The sequence below is a fragment of the Malaclemys terrapin genome, chromosome 2 (assembly GCF_027887155.1).
Source record: "Malaclemys terrapin pileata isolate rMalTer1 chromosome 2, rMalTer1.hap1, whole genome shotgun sequence".
Lineage (NCBI taxonomy): Eukaryota > Metazoa > Chordata > Testudines > Emydidae > Malaclemys > Malaclemys terrapin.
In genome coordinates, this window is record NC_071506.1 from 70,612,434 (window position 1) to 70,634,972 (window position 22,539).

A 22,539-nucleotide genomic window follows, 5' to 3' on the forward strand; every position below is an offset into this window, starting at 1 on the left:
TGTATTTGGGTGAAATTTTTAATTAAGTGAAGCATATGCATGTCCAGCATTTGTTGTTGACCAATGTGGGTTTTGAAATGTTTACAAAAGTAAGTGCTCAACTTTAAGCATGTGCTTAAATAGAATAGAACGTAATTTGCTGAATAGAGATTCTGTCCTGAACTGGGGCCTATCCCAGAAATGAATCTGGACTAAAAGGGTTACTCATGTAAGATGGAGCAATATCTTTCTTTGCAAACATATTTCCAAAAGGTACATGGAAACTACTGACAATGCACTCCAAGATTATGAACCCAGTACATGCACAAGAACAGAATAATCCTGGATGTATATTTCTGCTATAACGTCTGAGCCTACTCCTGACAATAGAAAAGCTGCAATTGACTTCAATAGAAGTAAGATCAAACCCACAAACCACACATTCAGAGCAACCTCTGAAAGTTCATGTTATATTATGCCACAAGGTGGACTCCTGGTGGCAATGAAAAAACTTCTAAAACTTTTAGAGACTAGATGACTTAGAGCCATCATAAGGCTTCCATTTCTTTGCAACCTATTCCATTCTGACCAAGTTGATACTGAACTAAAGTAATTACTGTCACATGACTGTTCAAAGGTCTGTGAAATAAATTTTGGTCTCACTCAAGATCCCAGTGGGCAAATGTTGAATAAAACAAAAACCATAACCTTAGTTGACGTTAATTGGCATCCTTCTTGGCAGTTCCTGCAGAGTCAAAGATATAATGGGTATGAAGGCTAAACTACTCTCTCTCGTTTCCTAGAAAATGATCCTTCCAGAACAGAACGACAGGCACATCGACTAGGCAGTCTGGGCTAGCTTGTTCTGAATGAGCACATGGTACTGTGTATGTGTGTTCTGTGGATAAAGATAAGACTTCAATTCCCAGGACAGTTTGGCATCTCTCACAAGTAATATGTTTCCTTATCTAACTCCTGATGGACTTTTCTGTTTAGTTTTTTCCTCCCATACGTTTTTCCACTCTATAGAAAGAAGTCCTAGTTTTATTATCTAGCAAGATATTACCTTATTTATCATGAAAAAAAGGATAAAGATATTACTCCACAGTTTGTAGGTCAGTATATTGATCATACAGCCCCAATGATGCAAATATTCTTCATAGTTCAGGTGGTGATAAATATATCTTCCTAAAGTATTATTTGTGTCATGGAAACATTGCTCCTGGCTCAGTGAGTAGCTGTAATATTTGCATATGGAGTATTTATACTAGACAAAATACAGGATTCTATTTGATTTTTTTTATTTTAGTTGTGTGTGCATAGAATATAAAATATCTTCCTGTGCAACTGCAAGTTATATATATTTTCTTCCCCTGAAAGATTGGTAACAGAGTTAATGGAAAAAGCATAAACCCTGAAAAATGTACTTGCGTATAAATATACACTCTCATTGACAATCCTGGAGGAAATAACACAGATAGTCTTAGTCAATAAAACTAGAATTTAGTCATAATTACAGAGTTAACACAGATTTCTACTCAACTCTTCAGGAAAAAAATACAAGAACTATTTGCAGAGTTTTATGAGAAACCATATACTTTCTGCAAAACAGTCATGCAGTAGAAGCATTTAAAGTAAATAAAATAAACTTAGCTCCTTGTGGTGGAGAAAATGGAAATGTATTTGATTGACTCATCGACACATAGGAATGTGCTCGGGCAAATAAAAGTATTACAAAAAGTCTCAGGTTCAGGCAGAACCTAAAAGGGCTTTCTAGACCTCACTTTTCCCCCCAGAACAAGACATTTAGGCTGCATGTCTCTTCCTGCAAATACTGCAGGCAGTTCTGAGTTGACGAGGGAATTTGATCATGCCCCTTCCACTCTCATAACAGATTCCCTGTCTCCTGCAGTGCAAACAGGATGGCAGTTAAACCCTTCTATATTATTCAATCCTGGCTGTTAACAGCTTATTTTGGAGCAGCAGTGGTCTCCACTTTCTCCCCATCTCTTACAATATCAGAATTTCTGGGGTGCTCATCCCCAGGTTGGATCATCCACTGAGCTACTCTTCATTTTGTCCCCAGGGGTTGCATCTGTGGGGAGTGCATCCTAACAGATGAACTCTGCTCCCAACTCACTCGGTTGAGGAAATGGTTCAGAGTCTGGACAGCTAGCTAGAGACTCTCCTCCGGCACTAGCCAGGAAGCCTACATTACAAAGTTAGCTTAATCTTCCTCAGCTCCTGTGACTCAGCAAACCAAGCTCCTCAACAGGGACTCATCAGGTGTTAAATACCAAAATCCCCCAACCACTCTGTTCCAATCCATCTCTAATGGTAAAAGTTCTGGAGTCCTCTCCCAGAATTTAAATTGAGCCACATGTCAAGGAATCTGGCATCCCATCTGACACGCCTTCTCAAGAGGAAGATCTGGGCTTTCTGAGATATTCCCCTCCTTTTCTTCTCCAATTATATGTGCGGTGATAGGTGCTCTACAGAAAGATGATCCATGAGCGAACACCAGACCAGAAAATAGACCAGTCTCCCAATGGGGAGCACCACCCTTTCTCAGTAAAGCTGAAGCAAATAAAATAAGCCCCAAAACAGAGGAGAAAAGCCAAAAAGCATTTCAAATCCAGATCTCCTTCCACAGACTCTAGCTCCTCCCCTAGAAAGGAGAACACTTAAGTTCAAATCATAACTCTAAGCCACAGAAGCATGAGGAATTTTTTCTACCAGAATTGTTTGAAACCCCGAAGAGGAAGATGGTAGCAGTTCTAGAGATCCAGCCAGGGAAAGAGGATGAACAGGTTAAGGCCAAGATTAAATCTTCTGATCAAAACTAAAATGAAATTTCACATTCCCTCTTCATTCTTTCTTCAAAGTGGTTATAGTAGAGCTGGTCAATATTTTTTGTGAAAAAGTGACCTATTTTTCAAAAAATGAAATTTTAGCCAACCCCCCCTCCAAACCTTTTTCAGTTTCCTTTTTTGACAACCCACCCCAATACCCTGCTCCCTTTCATTTCGCTCTTTCTCCATTTTTTAGTGGCAAAGGGGTTGGAGGGTAGAAAGGAAGATCTACAAAACTGAAAAAAAATCAGCATAAAAAAATGTATGTTTTTTTTTTTTTTTAAGTCACTGTAGCAATTTTAATAAGGATAAACCCCAGTGAAGAGAAACTATTTCCAAAGATCCTGCAGACAGGGAAATACAAGTGACTATTTAGTGCCTCTTCAGCAGCCTTAGGTCGCATTTCAGCACATGCTTGATTTTACCCATCTGAGCAGTCCTATTGATTTTAATAGCACTACTGCTGTGCTTAATATCAGGCACATGCTTAAGTACCTTGCTGAATCAGGGTCTTAGAGCCTCAAGGTCAAACGCATGACTCACCAGAACCACAGCTTCCTGATGCAATTTCCTAAAAAAATTCTTGATTCCAACAGCACTGTGCACATTCAAGTCAATAATAAAGAAAATGTCCCAGAACTAGACCCATTTATCAACTCCTTCCTTTCCAAACCCACCCACCTCTTCTTGCCAAACAACAGGTTTTAAAGGCTTTCATCTTTTTAAACTAGTTTGGCTAAAAATTGTTACTAATAATAGATTTTGTAAGTGAATATTGAGCACATCACTCCTATTCTGCTATACTATGCTTCCCCTACTCAATGCAAGGTTGACACCAGGCTGGCTTTTAACAAGCCTGGCCAATTTCTGTACTGCCTTGCAGGTTAAAAGATTTGATGTGCCATTTTTTTTCATTTGTAACATGCTAGAGCTTTCTCTAGTTCTCACCCCATTGTCTGAACTGCAGCGCCATGATAGCATAAGATAAGAAAAATGATAAAATAATATAAAATACATATATTGTATTTTTGTTTGTTTTGGGGGGGGAGGGTGTGTGGAAAATGGTTCTCTTACTAAAATGTTTTATAATTAGCTTTAGTTGGTACTAGGACCCTTTTTGTTGTTGGGGGGAGGGCAGGGACTATTTTTTTTTTTTTTTTGCGGTGGTGGGGTAGGCACTGGCCAGTTTTTCTGCATCTTGGAAGTGGCAACCCTACCTCAGAGATGGAAGGTGATGTGTAAGGAGGAAGATTTTTCATGCAAGAATTTTATGGACAAACATTTGCAGAACATTTAGTGGAGGGATATCTTCTATTGCCATAATGGATGATGGCTTTCTTTAGGGAGCCTATCAACGTACTTTGCCTTTTCATTGTTTCTCCACAGAATGTGTTTAAATCATTAAATGAATAACCCCACCCCCTTCATCCTTATGTGGCCAGCAGGAACAAGAGAACTCCAACACCACCTACTCGTAGGACAGAACAAAAGATAGGAAAACAAAGAACCCAAACCAATATTTTGCAACTTCTTCATTGCAACTCAATCTGAAGCAACTATACATCATTTCTGCCATTATGTGGAGCTGTGTGAAAATATAAATTAGCAGCACTGGGTATGTGCAGTAACATGATTCCAAGATGGTGTATTCCAGCAGTGAGCAAGTGGTGGTAGTGTCTCCTGAGATACAGCAGAAGCTCAGAACAGTAGCTCCCTAAGGTAAGTGTTCAGGTTTTTATTTCTGTAATATAGGTGGTAGGAGAATAACAACTTTGCAGTACACTTATACTAGCTAGAGGGTTAGAAAGAGGAAAGGAAGAAAGGTCTGATGAATTCTCTACTTTTAAATAATCTAATCTAAGGTTCATAATGAACAGCATTATTATATTTGTATAATGGTAGTACCAAGAGGCACCAACTTAGATCCGTATCCCACTGTGAAAGACAATGCATATACACAAAGTAAGAGACCGCTCCTGCCCCAAGGTGTTTGCAATCTAAATAGATGAAGGCTGGGAATGGAAACTAAAGTGAAGTGATTTGTCCAAAGTAACACAGTAAATCATTGGCCCATCTGTGAATGGATCCTTGATCTCTTGAACTCCTTTCCAATGTTCTATCCATTAGACCACACTGCCTACCCTACCATGAAACATTATTGTAATAAAAAGCTTCAGGTAAGACTGTTGCTTCTGAACCTAGATTCTCTCCAGCAATTCTGTAAGTTCACTGCAGCTGCAAAGATATGGTGGAAAGTTCACAGTAGGCATAGTGAGAGATCATTTTAAAAAGCACTATCGGATTCTGGCCAGTGTTTGAAATGTATCGGTTGCTGATTAATTTCATAATTATATACATCTATGTGTAAAATGTTTCTAGCATCAAATGTATCTGTCCATGTTAGGAAGCCTTTAACTGCTGGATATGTATTTTTTTTTAACCTTATGGCTCCAAAATGTGATGTAGCCTGATAAAACATTAGATGATCATGCCACGTGACTTTTTTTCAGAAATGTCTAATGAGCAAGAATCGTTGTCGATAAGCGATAAGATTAGATCACATGCCAAGAGCTATTGATTGATTTTTTTCTATAAAAGTGGATTAATGCTATCAAGTGCTGTTTCATTTGATGTATTCATCTGCAGAAGATATTTATGTTCCCTGATCATGAAAAAATGGCCGGGTGCAAACTATTGAAGATAACAACTGAATGCAGAAACCCATAACTTACAACAGAACTGTGTTGACAATTTGACATAACAGTACCCACGAAAGCTTATGCCCAAATAAATCTGTTAGTCTTTAAGGTGCCACCGGACTCCTTGTTGTTTTAATGAACAAATGGGATTATATTTACATTGTCTCAAAACTAAGCAGACATAGGGTAAAATATTCAAAAGCCCCTAAGGCCTGATCTACACACAGTTTTTGTACTGGTATAACTAGGTTGGTTGGTTGTGGGAGGCGATGGTGACTTGTTTTACTGATATATTTATAACAGGTAATTCTAAATGATATAGGCCCTAAATCCCATTGAAAGGTTTTTGAATGACCGAAGTACTTATATAGTAGGCAAGTATAGGTAGAGGATGTTGTTAGAAATACTTGATAAAACTCTGTCACAGATTAAAGTAACTTGCCTGCTGCTTGGAGCAGCTTCTCCCCTCAGGGACATGGGTCTGGGTTCTTTACCTTAGCATCTGATGCCTCCATCCAAAGGGGAATCCTTCCTAGTGCCTGGATCACAAGGGTTACTGTGCCCTGGGAAAAATGTTTATTACCAGTAGTATGTTATAATTGTAGTCCAGTATACAAGGAATAAAATTCTTATCACAATCATCAAAATAACAATATCACAACAGGGAGAACTTTATTAGGTATAGGAAACAAAGGATGAGGGATAAGAAAAAAATAGGAGTAAGTAGAATAATAAAATATTAACAATACCTTAAACCCCCAACCTACCACCATGTACAACCGGCCCAATGTCCTGGCTCCCTATTGCTACCTGCCTAGGCAGACTGCAAGTTGAGAGGCAGTCCTTTGATGGGTAATGCAGTGCTGTAATTGTTGGCCAGCTTAAAACTTTCATAATCAAAATAAATAGACATGGGATTTTTTGCAAGGTCTTCATCCCGTAAAAAGATAGTATTGGCCTGAGGCTCCGTGGTGTGGAGTCCAATGGAAAGTTAGGCTGACTCTTGGTAGCCTGACCTGGAATCGCTCCCCAGCCTCCTGGGTTGCTGATCCCTATTGGATTGTCACTTTTCAACTACCCAGTAACCACCAACAGAGTTCAAAGTTGCCCTTTGGGTAAGAATGGGAAGTTTAATGGAGAACTCCCAGGCTGTGATGCTTCTTTCTCTACCCCACTCGAACAACAGCCAAAGCTGAAAGTAAACCAAACCCTTTGTTGCTGAGTTCTGGCTTATGATTAGTTATGGTAGTAGCTTCCAGCTTGCTCTGTCTCTGCCCTGGACTGTAGCCAATCTGGGAAATGGAGTCCTGAGCTGCATAGTCCAGGGGTAAGTCACTTAGAGAGTTAATGTAATATATTAGGAACAACCAGTTCCAGAGGGGTTTACATTAACAAAACAAAACTGTAGGTATTTCAAAGTCATGTTCACTTCTTAAACCACTGGCAGAGTTTCTGGCAATTCCGACCACTATTTAGAAGTGATAAATTTGAGAATAGTGGCTCAGCCCTTTTCCTTAGGTAAATGAGTTTCCTTATTATACAATCTGTTTACTTGGTTATTAGATTTTTAAATGATATCTAGTGCATCTGCTGAGGCCAAAAATACTGCAGAAAAGATCCAAAATGAGGAATACAAGATAACTATCTATCTAGGTACTAGCATGACCTCCACCATAATAGTATGTGAGCAATATTAAAGAAAGAAGCTTAAAATGAGGTGGGATATGAAACCTACTGCTTTGGTAAAACTTTACCACCATAGCAAAAATAACATGCACAACACTGATGAACCCATCTGTCACACTGTCTGGAGTGGTCCACAACTGTGAGTGTCTTCCTCAGGGTCTTCTGTCAGAAACAGGGCAGATATCCAAAGCTGGTGGTGTGATCTGTTAATAGATTTCACCAAATTGGTAACAAATGTGAACTCCTGGATCACTATACCAGTTTTACCAGGGAGTCACAGACAATCCCCTTAGACTCTCCAGTCTACCTTGCCACCCAGACAAACTGGCCTTTGTGATAAAAGGTCACTGAAACCCAAAATCACACCACATCAGGTTTCTCCCAGTCCCAAGAGACCAGTCACTTAGCCCCGATCAATTTGTACTCTGGATCTTACACCAAAGACAATGCTGGCAGACAATTCTGTAATAAACTAACTAAAGGTTTATTAGCTAAGAAAAAGAATGAGCGTTATTGAGATTAAAGCAGGTAAAATGTATGTACAGGTGAATCACAGTTTGAAATTCCAAATGATGGCAGTGATGTAATAAACTGCCAGTCTCCCAAAAGTCTTTCAGTGTACCCAGATTGTCTCTGGGGATCTGCGCTTTGCACTTGGTACACTTCCCTGTAAGAGTCCCAACAGTTCAGCGATGAAGGATCTTTCTTTGAATCCTTTCTTATATCGTCAGACAGAAGGTAAGCTGACAGTCTCTCTACCCCCATGGGCTTTTCCTTTAATGACAAGTCAGGAATGCACTTTGCGTCTCTGACCTCCAGTCATCACGCACAATGGCCAATCTGATACAGTCCTTCATTACTATTCCACAAGGCTTCTTTGATAAGTTATTTAATTACAGGGATATTTACAGTGTAAATGTTTGCTAATACATTATGACAGGACACAGGTAAGTAAAAACAGTGCATGTAACATCCCAGAAAACACTTATACATTGAACAATTGCTTTGATCTAATACACAAGTTAATTGTCCTGAATACACTCTGACATGACCTGGTATGCCAGCATCACACCATCTATCTAAACAACACCCCCATCTTTTTACTATCCTGTTTCCCTGAAATAAATAATTCCTGGTCACTGTGTGGCATATAGCTGGCTGGTAGTGTGTCAGTGAGGCAGATTACTAGGAGGGAAAGATAAGTGCCATCATTCCTTGATGTTTACGCAAGGCAACAGTGATGCATATTACAGCTCTATATAATAACAGCACCCATATAGAAAACAAGTATGGATAGAGTGGACACATTGAAGTGGGCTCTAATATGCCCCGGAGGCTAGGACAATTGATCCTGCTCTCATTTAAGTCAATGGAAAAATTTCCCTTGATGTGAATGTTGCGGGACCAAGTCTATAGAGACCATGAATAATAATCACATAGGTACTATAGACCTCAGGGAGGGAACATCTGTAGCCAGTAGATAAACTGCAGGTGTCTAGGGTATACAATGCTGACAGGAGTCAGTTAAAAGCTATTACTCATACTGACCGAATGAATCATCACTTGGTGCCCTTAAATCCATGACTATCCAGGATCATGTTTGCTAGCTGCACCCAAGTGAGGTGCTGCAAGTGATACTGAAAGGATCCACGCACCACAGGTAACTGTAGGACAGCTGCTCATAGTTGTGTGGTGTTACTGTTTTCTGTAGGGACCATCATGTCCTCAAGGCAGATGTAACGATTATTCTCCTGGAGCATGATCGCTTTGTTTGGCCATTTTACTTCTCATATGTCTATGGTGTCATAGATCCTTTCACTCCTGTGCACACCTGCTGGCCATTTGTCTCCTGAGCTTCCAGTATGTTGATCATTTGGCCTTTCACAATCTCTGTTAGGTCTTTATAAGGCCTTACAAATACCATAAATAGATAATAACTGAAAGGCAGTTAAGAGAATTGTGCTCCAGGCAATTTAAATGGTCTGTGACTTGGAGATGAGCGTTGTATATCTTGTGCCAGGTGAGAAACTAGTATTGTTTATGGTAATTTATAGTATTTTTTATAGTTGTAAAATAGCTTAGAGTAGTAATTCTTGGGTTCTTTGTTTGGGAAGTGTTGGGTATGTGGAAGAGGTCTGTCTTTTTTAGCTCCAGTTATCCGGCTAGCTGCTCATTAAATGAACCATTAAAGACAAAAAAAAAAAAAGTATTAGAGTAGCTCACATGTGTTTCTTCATATGAGCTGTTCCAGCAGAACTGCTCTTTCAGCTTAAAGGGTAGACGTTTGTTCAGGTCCTTGACTCCTTTGCTTTCATTTGATCATATGCTACGTGGGCGGATGAATTAATGCTGCTGACTTGCCTAGAATGTAAGATGAAGGATCTATAGCCAAATGTTTTTCAAAAGTGACCAAACTATCTATAAACTCTTTACAAAGGTGATAATGAACTGACTCTCGCAGAGTCTGGATGAACAACAGCTGAGAGAGCAGGCAGGATTTCAAAGAAATTTCAGCACGATTGACCATATATTTACCCTTAGCCAGCTTCTAGAAAGAGTGAGGGAATACAAACTACCGCTGTGCATTGCTTTCGTTGACTATGAAAAGGCCTTTGATAGCATCAAGTTCAATGCAATATTAAAGGCGCTTACAGAGCAGGGCATTAATACACAGTACATCAGTTTGTTGAAGGAAGCGAATACTGGATATACAACAGATATTACTCTCCTCGAAACTCCCCTCCGCATGCCAATCGAGAAAGGCATAAAGCAAGGAGATATGATTTCACCAAAATTATTTACCACCTGCCCTGAAATGGTTAAGAAGAAGATCAATTGGAGGAGTGGTGTTAATATAAATGGAGAACGATTATCTCATCTCAGATTTGCGGACGACATCGTACTAATTGCTGAAAGCACCAACCAACTGCAGAGCATACTACAAAGACTTGACAAGAAAAGCAGTCAGGTCGGTCTGAAAATGAACCATTGCAAAACAAAATACATGCGATCAGATGTCTTAAGAAAAGCCTGAATAACGCTAACAGGAGAAGAAATTGAAGAAGTGGAACAGTACATTTATTTGGGCCAAGAAGTGAATATGCACCAAGACATGAACAGAGAACTCTTGTGAAGGATTCGGGCAGGATGGTGTGTGTTTAATTCCATCAAGGACGTCCTCAAAGGAAAAATCGACAAGACCACACACACAAATATCTTCAGTTCAATAGTGCTGTATGTCAGTGCAGGCTTTTTGGCCGCCACAAGCAAAAAAAAAAAAAAAAACAGGGGGGGCAGAGCCAGGGTGCAGGGGGACTCCCTGCACTGCAGATGTGCCCCGGCTAGCAGGGGGAGAGGGAGGGAGCGGGGGGAGAGAAAAACAGGGGGGCGGCCAGGACTTCAGTGGTGCGCTGCCACGCGGCCCCACCAGCTGCCAGGAGGGCTCGGCTGGGAGGGAAGGACGCAGGCTGCCCTGCCAGGCTTGCTGCAGGGCACTCCCATCCTCTGCGCTGCCGCCCCCTACAGGGCAGCCGGAGCGGAACACCACCAAAAAAAAAAAGCGGCCGTGCCGCCCTAGGATTGGGCGGAATGCTGCCTCCTAAAAGCTGCCACCCCAAGCACCAGCTTGCTCGGCCCGTGTCTCGAGCCGGCCCTGTGTCAGTGAAACCTGGGCACTGACGAAGAGAGAAGAACAGCAGCTGTTGGTAGCTGAAAGGGCAATGGAACAAACTATGTTGGGAATTTCCCTTCTGGTTCGTATCCCAAATGAAATTATTAGAGAACGCAGCGCTGTGAAAGATATTGTCATGGAAAGCAGATATAATAAGATATGATGGGCGGGCCACATAGCACGGTTCACGGATAATAGGTGGACCACAATCATTACTGAGAGGTATCTGCGAGAACAGAAAAGACCACCTGGTCGGCCTCCAAGAAGATGGGATGCCATTGTTAAACGTTTTGGACGAACATGGAGAAGAAAGGCAAGTATGTGAGAAGAATGGCGGATGTGTTGTGATCGGCGCAGTCTTAACAACAGCTGAAGACCTATCGATCCACGTGATCCAGGTGACCAATGATTTTGGGAGCCTCTGATTTTGCATGTCCAACTTGTGGCACTTTGGACTAGACTTTCAGAGATACTGAGCACCCGTAGCTCCCATAGACTTCAGTTGGATTTGTAAGCTCTCAGCACTTTCTGAAAATCAGGCCCAAAGTTGTTCAAAACTTGAGGACCTAAAATAACTGGATGCTTTTTAAAATTCCAGGCTATGTTTATTAAAGATTTATCCCTAACTGTTTTTTGAATCTCCTGGAGACTTAGGAATCCAGATAATGGCACAACTTGTTTCTTAGCAGAGACAGCAGAGGTATCTTTGATTGATCATCATCATTTGGTATCATTGGTAACACTGACCATAAAAAAATTGTTGACTCACTTGCTGGGCCTTGTTACAGCTGATGGGGTAGTTCTTCATAAGTTCTGCTCCTCATGCTGCCTTTTTTGAGTGATCATCAGATGATCACAGTGTTTATATCTAGGGGGCATTATGATATTATCTAAGTCATTATAAAGCTGACAAGTGCCAGGGAGTGTCACAATAACTGCCCATCAAATTTAGTTTAAGATAGTTCAGTGGTTTGAGGCATTAGCCTGCTAAACCCAGGGTTGTGAGTTCAATCCTTGAGGGAGCCATTTAGGGATCTGGGGCAAAATCAGTATTTGGTCCTGCTAGTGAAGGCAGAGGACTGAACTCCTTGACCTTTCAAGGTCCCTTCCAGTTCTAGGAGATAGGATATCTCCATTAATTAATTAAATTTATTTTTTTTAACATGAACTACTTTTACCTATCTGAAAAGGGAAATAGTGAATCTAGTAATGACCTAGAGAAAGTCAGGAGAAAGTGTAAAAAATAATCCTGCTGATTTATATTTATTTTTGAGTGGGTTTGTTTTCTGCAACAGAATAATATTTTTCCTTAGTATTCTTTCTTCATATCCCATTTATCACATTTCTGGGGAGTGTTTTCTACTTCAGCAGTGATACTAACAGCAGATATTTGGTGCAACCCCAGGTTGTTTGGAGAGGGGGGAATGGTTAGTTTGGGTACTGAACAGACAATCCAAAGTCTTTTATTTAACTTCTTCTTAGATGTTTGCATATCAGCTGAGTATTCAAACTCTGATCTGTTTTTATCACAGTGATTACTGCATTCTGCTGAACTGTATCACTCTGAAGTCACACAGTACAATATCCCTGCAAATATCTTGATGGCTGAAAAAGCAATCCATAGTAAAACTTGGTATTAAGTTTCCCATCAAGCCTCAGGATAACCATAACATTTCAGGGAGTGAAAGGCAGCCAGGCTGGTAACTGTGGCTTGTATTGTTGTTATGCTTGCAATAAATGTCCATTTTTATGAAAGAGGGTGATCTGTTGACTAGCTCTCTGAAAGAGGTATCACTTTATGCTTTCAAAGGTGAATTTACCTAGTTCCTTAAGTAATCTGAGTAGCTTTGTATATTTTTACAGTGACATCATAGAAGGGATTTGAATAGCAAAAATATAATATAATAAATATTGTGCAACCTGAGCTTATGACTTCACCAAGTCACTACAGGGATCAAACTTTTTCATCAGGGAAGTAATCAAAAGAGTTCTCTGACGAAGAACAAATAAACACCCTTATTTATTGTCTGAGCGATGAGGCAGATGAGGTTTGTCACTTAGGGCTGCTGGAAAGATGAACTATGAAACTGTAAAAGCAAAGTTTAATGAATGCTTGATAGCAAGTAGAGGTTTAGCCAGATGAAACAATGTCAACTTGGCTCTTAGCACAACAGTGTATGCATTAGTAACAGCATAATAACTGCTCCTTCTAAAATGGGTTTAAACAGGAATTGTTGAGAGCTTCCGTGACTCCGAGAAAATGCAGTTCTAGCCTGGACAAAGATGTCAGAAGTGGTCAAATGGTAAATCATTCATATGAGAAACAGAGCTGCAAAAATATTATTGGGATCTTGTGCTTTATGCATGTAACCTTAGAATGTTAGCAACAACATTGTGTCTTCCAGGAGAGAAGTCTACAGTGAAGGCATGCAACATCCCTTCATCAGTGGTCCTCATTAACCATTAGTTGTTTGGTTGTTCTGTTGTGAAGGCTCTAGCTGCTATAATGTAACATTAACTTGGACTGGGAAGCCATCTTTTCTTACAATCGTTATGTTAAACATTGAAGGATATTAAGCCATATGTCTTCTATTAAAATTTTTGGAAGATGTGCCTCTGAATGCCCTGGACTGCTTTGAAAGTCTCAAATAACAATTTTGGAGATGAGGTATAACCACAGAATCAGAATTCAATAGCCAATTAGAAAATTTTATTGGTCTAAACTGTGGCAGCTATGGTTTGGGTAAAGTTAGAAATGAGTCAAACTTGTTCTTCCTACTCCAAGTAGGCCTTTATAGAGTTTGGAATAAGTTCAGTTAACTTTTCTGTTTCCATTCTCACATGCTCTGCAATTTCTGATTTTGGCCAGGACCAGCAATGAAAGCATAGACATTCTAAATGAGAGATGATTCTCATCAAATTTGTGACCCCTTTGGAACAAGAACAGATTAGAAAATTCAAGAGAGAGCCTATTCTTCTGGGACTCCCAGACCAATTTCTAGACCTTAGAGGTTGAATAAGTACCAGAACTTTTGGATGCTTTTTCATAATAAACTTGCAAGCTCCTTGAGGTACTTCCCAAAAAAAGTCTAAGCATAAAAATATATACAAAGGGTATCAATACTGAACACACAGGAAGATTGCTATGTAAATTCTTACCAGTTTCTTAATTTCAATAAGGTTTTAAATCCTTACTCCCTAACACTTCCTGTTGCAGAGTATATTCCTAAAGTCACAGTAAAATGGAGCACTGTCACTTTATCAGTGTATTCTGGAATAGCAAAGGTTTGATTTAATAGATTTTTAAACTGCTAATATTCACTCTGTGTGCTTCAATGTAATTATTAGAATATTTGTAGATAATAACCTCTTTTTTTAACCGGTGAAGATATAGGTTTGAATTCCACGTAAGTGATTTTGGTTTTTTATTATTTGCTATGTTATAGTGTGACAGTAAGCTGCATTATGTCTTTGACGGTCCAAGATTAACTCTGCATGAACTGCAATTAGGTGATTGATTTTGTGACACCATTGTAAATCCAGATTAACACCACTGACTTCAATTATCCATTGAAATCAGAGTCTGTCCCAGAATTCTTGACTAAATGTAACCAAGTCCAGTTTTGACAGTCCTTTTGGATTCAGATGCTCCAATGTGACTTGAATTTTGATCAAGTATCTGCTCTTCCCTAAATGTGTGTCGTTATTTCCCCTGAGAGGACACATACGACAACTGAAGGGCAGGGAGGATCGTGCATTATGTGTCTACCAAAAGTAATCTGTCTGCCTTCCTTTTTGAGTATGGTTTATATTATTATCTTTATGAATAAACATAACATACCCTCTGGAGATGAAAATGTCTTTCTAGAGGCCATTTCCTCCTCCTTGTTATCTCTGTGCATCCTGACTCATGCTTGAGATAGGAGAAGTAGCAAGCAGATTTATGGGATTTGTGAATAGCCAGAGAGAGGTTATGCTAGTTTCCAGCTACTTAACAAGTTTCTTTTTTATTGTTTTTATGAAGAAAAGATATTTAAGATGTTAATAAACCTAGGACTAGGGCAGTCTTGAAATAATATCGAAGCAGTACATAAGGGAAGGTCTTCTGTGGTCCCAGCATTATGTTTCAAGTATTTCTTAACTGAAATGGTGTTTGCGAGTGTCTCTCTAAGACTTAAAAAAACAAAAAATTAACCATTTCTTTTCCTCTGTACTGTTGTTTTATTTCCCTGCTGCAGCCTGACCTAGCTGACACTTTGCAGGAGGCAATTTATCAAACTCTAGATCATAAGGGGCAGAGAAAATGATGCCAGAAACTCTGAGCCAATATTGCTTCCTTCTCTGTGGAAATACAGATTGAAGACCTGGCAAAGATTTGTGTGATACTGAAGGACTTAAAAAGATGTATTCAAAATGAAAAGATGTCTAAAATTAAATCTTATCCTGGGAGCTGTACTGATCACTTTCCTGATTGGTGAATATTTTGCATTTGCTACTGAACAAGCAATTATCTAACATTGCTAGCCTTCCTCCTCCTCCACAAATGCCCAAGAGAATAGATTGACTTTGCAGAATGTCCAGCAGGCTGACAAATCCTTGTTCCGGCTGATCAAGGATGATGGTAGGGGAGGGAATCCAAAGCTTAAGGCCCATCATGGAGAATGTCTTGTCAGTAGCCCCCTCTCTTTTAAAATGAGTGGGTCCTAGTTCAAGTACTTTCACTGATTGCAACTGCGGAAAGGTGGGCTTTGAGATAACCAGGTCCCAAGCTACTTAAAGCTTCCTAAGGGCTTGTCTATATGGGAAAATTGACCAGTATAATTATAGAACTATAGTTACTTTGCTGTAAGTCCCCATTTGGATACTTATTCTGGAATAGGTGTGTCCACACGGGGAGTTGCACCAATATAACTACAGTACTATAATTATACTGGTAAATCTCCCCATGAAGACAACCTCAAAGATAAAATGAAGCATTTAAACCCAACTAGCAAGCCCACTGGCAACTGCTGCAGTTTGCTGAGCACTGGGCTAATGTGTTCTCTGTGAGACGCACCAGTACCAAAATGGAAACCATATTCTGCACTACTTGGAGTTTCTAGATGGCCACTATAACATACCCAACATACAGGACCGACTCCAGGGTTTTTGCCCCCCCCAAACAGCAGGGGGAGGGGGGGGGAAGCCACGATCGCAATCGGCCGCACTCCAGCAGCCACTCCACTAAGTCCGCTTTCTTCTTCAGTGGAAATTCGGCAGCAGCTGCTTCCATCTGAGAGAGACCCGCTGCCGAATTGCCGCTGAACAGCCCAACGTGCCGCCCCTTCCCCCTGGCCACCGCAAGCACCTGCTTGCTGGGCTGGTGCCTGGAGCCGGCCCTGCCCACATAGAGCATGTAACTACCTTTTCTCAAAATGTGAAATGCATAGATTTTACTTCATGGGGATGCAGTGATGATAAATTCATGAATGTTTGTGAGATGTTCATAGAAGCACCTAGATGGAAGGTCTGCAGATCAGAGAGAAGTTCTGATTTGTCTTGCCAAACATAGATGCCAAAAAGGACTCTCACTCACAGCAGATCCTTCAGCAGCACAAGTAAATTGCTAGATGTTTTTAAATATAGATTCACCCATAAGTTGTTGTGCCATGCCAAACTCACCTGAACATTACATGTTTTGTTTCTTCATACCATAGCTGCTGATATGGAATTCACACACCAGTCATAAGAATGTAACTTACTGGTCAGCAAAGTGTGTGTGTGTGTGTGTGTGTGGAGGTGGGAGACATAAGGATATGGATATGGAAACCTAATATTGTCGTGGTGAGAAAATCAACTCAAAAAAATAAGACTGAACTGTCCAGTATTTTTCAAAAAACAAAATAAAATAATTTATGTAATTTTTGAATGGAGTGAAGCCCTTAATAGAGTTAAATCTGTGGCTGCTTCAATGGACTGAATTTTGTCCTTTTTTTCTGCTCTTTCTTAATAATGTACAAAATGTTTTGCTGGCTTTATGTTCACTCAAATTTGCATTAGCCATGGTTTAGGCTATATATCAAAGGTGTATTTTTACCATCTATAATTGACTTTCTTAAAGAGAAACAGGTTGTTTTTCCCAATGGAAAGAACTTTAATATTTCAGACTCAATGTGATTTTTTGTCAGTGCAGCTCCCCATATAATTTTTCATATTCTCTTTTAAAATGTGTGATTATTCTTTTTAAGTGTAAAGAAAAGAATAAAGTATTGCTTAAAAAGCTTGCAGAATTAGACTTTTCCTGTAGCTGTGAGTGAATGGTCTGGAAATTGTAATCCATAATCACAATAAGGGAAACAAAATAGGTAGAGGAAATTATTTGGAAAGTGCCTTTGGCTGTAACCATTCACCTTAAGAAGTTTCCCAACCCCATGTCAGATTTTAGTTGATTTCCTTTGCCTCATAAAAGTTGGACACAGAAAATACCCATTAGGTCATATTCTAGCCCATCTCACTGCCAAATGCAAGTATTACTTATTGTAAAATTAGACTGACTAATCTAATTTTAAATGTCCCGACTGACCTTAGCTTTCCTTGTGGAGAACATTCCATAGCTACATTATAGAGCTCACTGTCAGGAAGTTCTAACATTGACCCTAAATTTTCATTTTCTTAATTGTATCTAATTACTCCCAGTAATGTCTCTTTATAGAACTCAAAATAATTTCTTTCCCACTTGGTGTTTTCCTACCAGATACTTAAAGACTTCTCTCATGACCTCCTTCATTAATTGCTTAACTATACACTTTTATTTTATTTTATTTTATTTTATTTTATTTTATTTTAACTTTTCCTAGTAAATCAATCCCACCAGCTTCCTAGGTATCTCTGATGCTTTTGTGGGACATATCTGTATAAGTTTCTGGTCATGAGGAACTGAGAACTAACTGCGCTGTGTTTAAGGTATGATTACACCCTGCAATAAAGCATAGATATGGTTTCTCTGCTCCAGGATGCTTTGGTAAATTGCCCAGACCATGGTGATGAATGCTTTATAAAATCCCAGCTAGACCACTGCCTCTGCATATGCAACAAAAAACTGTCAGGTTTTCTACCCTATCACACTGCAAACTTGTATCTAATTTGCCCTCCACTAAACCCACCTAAATCTCTCTTGGCATTAAGGCTTTCCAATTTTGTCAATTGCAATGAATATTTTTTAGGAGGGTGGGATTATTAATCTCTAAATGTATTCATTTACAGGTTTTCAGATTTAATCTCATTTTATTTTTGGCCAGTGTTAAGTTCCAATTTAGTTCTCGGTTTCCTTAATGTTCCTTTTATTCCCACTTGCAAAGTATTAATAGGGATGTCAACCAAAATCAAATTTAACATGAATACCGGAGGGTAACCCATTACTCCTGCCCACAACTCAATACATTGCTATTTATCATTACCTTTTATCTAGGGACCTTCAGCCACTTCTCAATTCATCTGACATATTTATCATGCAGATTTGAATTAAAGTAATTTTGATTCATACATATAAAAATACGGCATATGTGTTGATGTGGTGGTCACATTAGCTATAACTGTGGTCATATAACTAACTCTTAATAGTAAAGGAAGGTAAAGATAGGTATCAAAAACATTTACTACATAAATTAAGTTATGAAACATTCAAATATTTATGACAAGTTTCAGAGTAACAGCCGTGTTAGTCTGTATCCGCAAAAAGAAGAACAGGAGTACTTGTGGCACCTTAGAGACTAACAAATTTATTAGAGCATAAGCGTTAGAGACACCTTATATTTATGGGCTCAATTAAGTCACCCCTACTCCTGTAGAGTAATATATTTCTATGATAGCTATGTCATTGATTTCAGTGAGATCACTTGTGGAGTATGGTTGTATATAACATGAATAATGGTGACAGAACTGGGGCTCTGGGTTTGTAATCTAATTGTCGAGATTTAATTAACATCTTTATATTTCATTTTCCTATACAGAGAATAGCACAAACACACTCCTAGAGCTGGTAATGAAATACCATGATCATTTCTGGTGTTGACTTCAATAGTCATATTAATAACTAGAATCTCCCTACAATAGTATTAATTTTCATTTGCAAATTGGCTTACCAAATTTTATTTCATGCTGTACTCATGGCCTTAAATAGAGTTATAGAATCAACTCTAATATGTACTGTGAACTTTAGAAATAAAATCCACAGCACAGATGCAATTGCATCAGCACAGGGGGTCTGAAAGGCCACATAGTTCATATATCAAATACAAATGCAAATGAGTTCTGAATAAAGTTTGAGTCATAAAGTTCAGGGTCTTTTCCTAACTCCTAGTGAGCTGCTGTCATGTCAGTTTTATTCAAACGTTGTGTAGTGATCTCCTAGCTCCAAAACAGATATTCTTTCAGAGCATAGCAAACTCAAAGTTTAACTGAGGATGGCTGCCTCCTTTTCCACAATTGAATACTTTCCTGATTAGCCATAATAAATGCCTCTGAGCTAGTGTACCTGGACTACAGTCAGATAAGAAGAAAGAGTTCTTTAAAAAGAAAGTGTCTTTTTTTCTGGTATGCTGTTGCTGCTCTGTCCATATAGGAGACCTCTTACGTTTAGACTAAGTCTTTGTGATAGGACCATCAATGTATTGGCCAGATGCAAGACTGATTTGTGGGGCTAATCTTTTATAAATATTTCCAGGGAAAATAAGGCTTCTGAATGGTGCTAGAATGACAGTCATGAAGACTGAGGTCCTCTGTTTATTCACACAGTAAGTACAACATGACAGTGCCATTGTACATTGTACACCAGCCTTAAACGAAATGGGCTGTCTTTTGGGCTTGGAGAGTAATTCTGTTGCTGTGTCAGTACAATCCATCATCCCTTTGCTGAGCCTGTAAATAAGGGTGCTATTTGTAGTAATGATTTGGGGTTTCAGGGATATCCCATGAAACAACTAGCACATGTTAATGACTTCTGGCCATTATTAATTCAAGCTGGATTTGAACTCCTTCTCCACCTCAAAAACTCTCTCTTGTTACAGTTTTTTATTGCACTACTCCTATTGCAGAGATCTTCCTGTATGACAGAATTACTCCTTCAGGTTTTGAATGGTCTCATCAAAAATCTCAGCCCACCTTTTCCTGAAGCAATATTCGACTCTTCTTCCTCACCAAGGAAATGGTGTGCCAATCTAATCTGCTGTTAGCCGGAATGTGCAGGCCCTTTATAAACCCATATTGACTTTGACCTCCTGATACTATGTTTGTGCCTATGATAATTTCAATAATTGATAACATCTATTCTAAGTCTTCAGACACAACATATGACTCAACTCTGATGTTACTATCAAAGTAAACTGTAAAAACATGAGAACTTTTAAAAACCAAACTGGTGCACTGAGCTGTGAAAAAAATTTTAAGTATTTTTTTTAAAATAAGAAATTAAATCTGCAGAACAGCGCAACGTGATTTAACTTACTTTCTCATTAAGTGAATCTTGTAGAGGCACCAATGAAAGCAAGGCAGGAATCAGCTGGTACTTTTTATAGTGTGTTCATTTTTATTGCTTGTTTATAAGGCTGACAATGGTCAGAATACCAGTAATGGCTGAAAGTTTTTGTAGAAAACAGAATTTTATTTTCTACTGGGAGAAATGAACTATTCAAGATCCGCTGAACAAGTTTTAACTCTTAGAGAGCTACTGAAGTCTCAGGTCAATGAGACGTGGAAACAGAGAGAGTTTAGTAGCCAGGCAGGAGAAGAGAATAGGGTCAGGACACTTGCTGAAGAGGGAAAAGGTTTAGCAGCTGTGTGGGGAATGAGGTGCGTAAGAGGAGAGTTCGGCTCCTGGTGCTTGTCAGAGGAGTTGCAGGAGGGGAACGTGTCCAAGACATTTAGCTAGAGAATTTGGATGTGGGAGGGGCACTTTCTAGAAGGGGATACAGAAGGGTTCTGGAGGTGGAAGACAAGGTGAGCAAATCAGTTTGAGGCTCTTTTTAGGAGGGATGTAGGAGGGTTTGGCAAGCAGGGGAAAGAGGTCTAAAGTCAGGTGCTGTGGAGTGCAGTTTATAGAGGGTTAGTCTTCGATACTGTGGTGCAATTTAATAAGGGCAACTACACATTTTGATGACATCATGACAAAATGAGAGGAAAGTTTGAATGGCAAAAATATACTACAGAAATATCCTTGTTTTATTCAGCTGTAAGGAGATAATATGTAAAATAAACAGGGAATCCTGTAATAAGGTTATAAATTTGTTTACATTTTTCTTTGTTCAGTACATTGGAAAAGCACATAAAAGTTGGAAAATGTAAATATGCCTTTCAGGATGTAAATAGTTTTAAAGTTTGAGTCTTTTACTACGCAGTATGCTATGTGTGCATGTTATCCCTATCTCAATATGAGAAGCCAACACCCCCTCCATGATCAAATCCTTGCAGACAACTCGCATTTTCTTTGTGGCCTGGAAGAAGTAAATCTGTTGTTAAAACAGAAATCTCCATTTTGTCCTTTTTTCTGAGCATCCTGGTATATCTTGTCATCTCTGCCTTTCTTTTAAGCCTCAATCCTGCGAACGCTTGTGCATATGTTTAACTTTACATGTGTGAGTACATCCATTGTCTTATTGTCTTTAATGGAAGTATTCATGTGAGTAAAATTAAGAAGTTGCAGGATAAAGGCTTTAGATTATGTTCATTTTGTTCATTATATGATGATGAGCACATATACTATTTTTATTGTTTGTGTCAATTTTGCACTTTTATATTAACTTTCATTCAGAGCACAGGGGTTCCTGACCACTTCCTTTGTGATCTTCAGACTCTTGCCTTTAAGAATGACATTTCTACTTCTTGAACACTGATTTCTTTAATCAACTACATGATACATGTCTCCAAGAAGAAATGTGTAATATCTTCCTGATAGTAATTCAACTCGACTCTAGAAATCCTCGAAGGATTATGATGAGAAACTTGATTATAGTCAGACTGTCTCTTAAAGTCATGGCAAACAGTGGAAGTATCATTATAACTCAAATAAGGCAGATGTAAGTCTAGTTCTTAATTATTTTGCTCATTATATTAATCTTTAATTGCATACTCATCAGTTAGGAAGTTTCAGGCACCTGTAATGATAGCTTAAAACATGGACCATTAAGAAATGTAACAGCACATTAAATTGTGCTTATTATGCAAATGATAGTAAAGGTTAGAGATGGTTATCTGTTTCATAAAATAGGTAAGAACAACGCTGTTCAAGCATGCACAAAGCTGGTGAATTAGTTAACTGTTCTGATAGTTACATTATACTTCTCTTCAACTTGCCTCTAGGAACAGTAAACTAAGAGTATGTCTACATTTGGAGCCAGGGATGTGATTCCCAGCTCAGGGAGACATACTCATAGTAGCTTTCATAGAGCTAGTGTGCTAAAAATAGTTGCATAGCTGTGGTAGTATGGGTGACAGGAGGGGCTAGCCCCTTGAGTACAAAGTTGTGGGTACATATTTGGGCAGGTAGCCCAAGCTGCTGCCAGTGCTACTGCTGCCACACTACTTTATTTAGTAAGCTAGTTCAATAAAAGCTAGCACGAGTATGTCTGTACGAGCTGTGACTCATACCCCTAGGTCCAGGTGTAGACCTACAATAAGGGTT